A 5,553-nucleotide genomic window follows, 5' to 3' on the forward strand; every position below is an offset into this window, starting at 1 on the left:
TTTCTGACTTCTCGATTTGTGATCAAATTTAGACTACAAAGTTGAATACATTAATTTAGTCCGGACTACCCTAGTTCTTATAGATCAACTCAAATCACCGAATGGCCCATGGATATCGCCTTTTATATTAAGGCAAAAGGAAAGAATAAACTTTAACTATATAATCTTTCATTTTACTCACCAAATCATGCATGAAATTACCCTTTATAACACCCAGTTACAAGATACATTGGAGTAAACCAACGCACAACTAGTTTGCAAAATCTGACTTATATATCTCTGTTTGAAGAATAGAAAATATTATCGTCTTAGAATTACTTTTGATTGAATCTGTGAAGATTTTGATTGAATCCATGAAGATCTAAGCGTGGTTTTATCAAATACTCAAATTCCTATTTCCAATTACTCATGAACATTGTAGCAATTCGTATGCAATGTCCAATCCCTATGGGCAATCTACAAATCGATTCATGATAGTCTGAATTCACTACTTACTTCCAAAAGTATGAACGACTTTGGAATTTTGAATAATATTAAAATAACTCAGGGAAGTAAAAACATGCAAAGTGAAACACAATAATAAATTATTTAACTATGGTAGCATACACATTGAATATAAATAATTCCCTATTATTTAATCGCCATAACAATTACGAATTTATTCATTGTATAATGATTCGAGTAGTCACGCCATGTTATACACAAGCATATTGTGCCTCTCGACCGTCCTTCATTTATGAACAGACTTACTAGACATTATTCCAATGATGCTCATTTCACAATTCCAAATACTTATCATTATATAAGATGTAGTGGAATTTCATATTTACATACATTTTCTTTCTGTGATATGGAGGTGATAAAGTCACAGAAACCGAGCCTTCGATATTATAGAGTGTTCCACTGAAATTTGTTACCCATAATAATTACATGGTTATGAAGTCTCAAATTCAATGTACTTTCGTTGAACACTTCTCTTGTATCAAAGTTTCAAACTCACATGTAGATTTTGATCCTTTGATATTATCGAGTGTTCCACTGAAATTTGTTACTTAAAACAATTCCATGGTTATGAAGTCTCAAATTCAAGGTACACTCCTTGAACACTTCTCTTGTATTAAAGTATCCAATTCACATGTAGATTCTACAAGCATCTCCCATTATGGAAACATTTCCATATTCTCATATGACCATCAATTATGACCAAGAATCATCTCAATCCAAAACATGTCACTATGGTCCTTTCTAAATAATTTCAAATCTCTAACTGTCCATAAGCTACCAGTCTTCGGTAAAACTTCAAAATGTTCTTGACATTTTTTTAACAACTTTAGTCACATGAAATTCTAGTCATTTTCACACAATGCTAAAAGCATTTGAAAATTAGAATAATCAAATATTATAGTGTAACATACACGTTTTGAAATCGTGTTTTAAGTAAATAATATTATGAAATATTATGTGAATTTTAATGCTGAGTTCTAACAGATAGTTTTTACTAGAATTGAAGTAAAACTATGCTTAGAATCATTCAGAAAGTATTGGAAGTCTTATGAGATTCCAATTAAAAGCCAAATAGTGAAATATAGCGAAAATATAAAATTTGGAATAAGTTAAAATTTTATTATTGAAAGTTGTAGATAATCTCGTTAGAAACATTTAGGTGAAAACCTCATCGAAATCCGAGTTATAACGAAGAAGTTATGACCAAACGAAGATCTGTGATAAATCCGGAAAATACCTTGTCGCGTAAAAATTTAGTTTTCGATAAACTAATTTTTAGCCATAATAATGTAAATGAAAGTTGTAGAACTTGTGAAAATAATCAACTTTCATATAAAGACCGTTTGAATCTGACTTCGTATGAGGAAGTTATGATTTTTTCGAAGTTTCAGCTTAGCAATAGACAGCTAAAAACTCGAATTTTAGATCGAGTGATTTTTAGCCGACACAACCTAAACGAGAATTGAAGGTCTCGTCATTAGTAGTGCAACGGTAAAAAGTCTGACGAAAACGGACGTCGGATGAAGAAGTTATGAATTTTTAACGGATTTTCCTGTCCCGGTCTGTTAAAAATAATAATATTAAAATTAAAGTCAAAATTAGCCGACGAAGTCTAAAAGAAAGTTGTAGAGCATAATTCTAGCTTCGCGTGCATATAAAGAACGTAAAAAACGGAGCTCGTATGCGAAAGTTATGGATTTTAGAAGTTTTTGTACATTTTTCGAGAAAATTCGTATGAATAGTGAAATGCCACGTCACCCTCGCTCGGAGTTGGAAACGTGTCCGAAGTTGCTGCGCGGCAATGCCCGAGAAGCGACGCGTGTCGCACAGGAGTCCGAATTCGTCACGTGGTTCTCGCATGCCTGCCTCGTGCCCTACTCGCGTGTCGCATGCTGATTCGACCGAGGGTGCGGTCCAATGGCTATCCGACGCGCCTCGCATTGATCACCCTCGCATGCGCAACCCACGTGCGAGCCACCTGCTGTCCGAGCCGAAGACCCAGCCGATGACGCGCCTGAAGCTGATGACTCCTCGCATTCGAGCCTCGCTGGAGCCCTGCGAAGCTGCCATCTGGTCCGAACCTCGCAGCCACCTGTCTCCTTCCCTTCACTTCGGATCCGAAGCTCAGCCCTATATAAGGGGTGCGAGCCCTCTCGGCTAGTTTTAGAAATTTGGCATTTTCACCCCCTCTTTCAATATTTTTACGATCCCGACATCCCCTAAAGCCCCGGTACTGATTCTAAAGCCCGAAACACGCCTCGAGACTCCCGAGAATCCCGAAAATTTATCTTTTCGGTTTCGAAGCTCTACCTTCGCAGAGCCCGGTTTTCAACGACGAAAGTCATATTTAGAGCCGAAGTACTGCCCAAATTAATATTTTAGCCCCCGGTTAATTACAGTGAGTTTAATATATAGAAATAATTGTATGTTATGTGTTATATGTGCTACGTGCTTTTCAGTGTTATTATTCCGGGTTATTTTTAATTGCTATTTTTAATAGCAAAGAAATACCTTTAACCATGTGATCAGTGAAAGGACTTAGATTCACGTTGGTACTGGTATGTAGCCTCTGGCCATGTGGAACATGTCTCCGTAAGAGAATGAATTCTATTCTATGGTAGTGGCAGAAGGTTAGATAGGGCTATAAGCCTGAAATCTACCGAAATGTTAATCCGAAGTTGTATATCTTCTGTGCCGTTTGGGCCAAAGCTTTATTGATGTATATCAAGCACGGAAATTGTTATGTCTCATTGATTGTATATCTTTAAATCAAATCAATGATCGATATGGAATGTTTGTCACATGATTCACATATGCCCTTGTTGTTCCTTATTCCTCTTTGCTTCTGCCCTATTAAAGGATATATATGGCATAACGTTATATTGTATCTATTATTGAACTCACTAAGCGTGTCCGCTTACCCTCTCGATGTTTAACAAATTGCAGGAGATAAACATCCAGTATAGTTATATACTGGTAGAAGATTTTTGAATAGTTTGAAACTATTGTATCGATGGAAGCTTATGAATAGTTTGAAACTATTGTATTTTGCACTCCCATATGTACAAAACTATAGAATCCGGGGAAGTTATGTAATATATAACACTTTAAAATAGTCGGTTTGTATCCAGTAGTTTGTAATCTCTTTATCAATGTAAAATATTGTTTTTATGAATATGCAAGTAGCATGTTTTGGAGTAACTATATTGTCGAGTATGAAAGTTTGGGTCTTTCATAAATATGAAAGTTAGGGTCTTTCATAAATATGAAAGTTAGGGTCTTTCATATAGCATATGTAATCGATCCTATATATGAAGCATAAGGGACTCGACTCATTATGTCTTACATAAAGACTTGATATATGTTCAATCTCTTGCTATAAAATTTCTTTATATCAAAACTCCTATGTTGAAACATTTCAACATGTTATTTGTGTATGTCTTTGACTAAGTTCTATTAAACCATACACTCTAAACCTTTATACTCGAAACAAAGTATGTGTGCCTTCTCCCTTGAGTCCAATATAGCAAAACAATTTCCAAACTTTCCAATTTCCAAACTAAAGACATTATTTCCTACTAATAGTATTGTCAGCATGCAATACCAACATAACAGTTATGCTCCCACTAGCTTTGACATGTACCTAGAAATCAACTAGACTCCTAGAAATCAATACCTTTTAACTTTCTTACGGAAGTGCAGATTTCTGTTACGCGATGCTTCAATAAGTCTCTAACTAGACTTCTTAAGCTTATACACCTTAGTTGAATTGTGTGTGTGTGTGCATTTAAACCTTTCAAGACTTGATAGATATATCTCTTGAAATTTCAAAAAATTCATTTACGTTCCTCACATTTCAAAATATGAAGAGGGATGTCATAATAATATTGTGAATTTGAGAATGCAATTAACATAACCAATATCCATATTGATCGTATCTTTAGAATCTATCAGCGAAAGTATTTCCTCATAACCATATTTATGAATTATAATGAAACCTTTTTGCACTTAGACTTCAAGGTGCATACGTTCCTATCTATGTGAATCTACCAATTCCAACATACACGATTTAGGACAAACCAAATTCAAATTCAGTTTTCCTTCATGGACTGAACTTCACTATTTTTAATTTCTTGCCATCTGGCGGCTCAAGAGCCTACTAGTGCTTCCATGTTGTTAACAGCTCACCCATATTGATTAATGTACATGCACTGGCCAACCCGCGTTGCTTTTGCAGTTAAATGAAGAACATAGAACTCATAAGCATTTCCAACTCATCTGGAAGTGCACAGAAAAGAATATGTCGATTAAACACAACATGTTATCAACCTCAGGTTGCGTGCTAGTGATAACAAAAGGATCGTTGTTGGTGGACTCTTGCAAGATCAAGATCATCATTACTTTTACTGACTTCTTGACATATGAGTTTTCTCTCAAGGAACATTCCTTGACGAGATAAAACAAATATTCAAAATTTCGTGTGGATTCCTGACAAGAAAACACTTCATACAATAGGACTGAATTTTTATTTTGTTTCTCGATTCACGAAAACATCACAACTCCGATTATATATGTGCTAGAGTAAGAAAACATTATTACTCCACATATTACAAGATGATATTAACCTCCTTAGCTTGAAATAATTTCAATATATGATTCGTAGTTAATAAAGCATGGATCTAAAACTTGATCTGAAGAAAGTATGACTCATCTATGATCGAACCATTTCCAACAATGTTCGATCCCTCTTCTTAGTCATACAGTTGAACTAAGATGTTTTTGGAGGAATTAATTGTGATACAATTCCACAATTACTAAGATGATCATAAAACATGATATTGAAGTGTTCCACTTTCTTTTTCAGATTGGAGAATATTTTATATTTCTTCATAATGGATTCTTCTCTTCATTTTGCTACTCTTTGAACTTCTCCAAAAGTATTAGAATTCTGCTTAGTCTTATAAATAAAACCATATGTACTGAAGCATAAGTAAATCAAGTTATCATCTCTTGTGGTGGATCTGAAGAGTCCATATCAACATGTACTAG

This window comes from Lactuca sativa, chromosome 5 (assembly GCF_002870075.4).
Source record: "Lactuca sativa cultivar Salinas chromosome 5, Lsat_Salinas_v11, whole genome shotgun sequence".
NCBI lineage: Eukaryota > Viridiplantae > Streptophyta > Magnoliopsida > Asterales > Asteraceae > Lactuca > Lactuca sativa.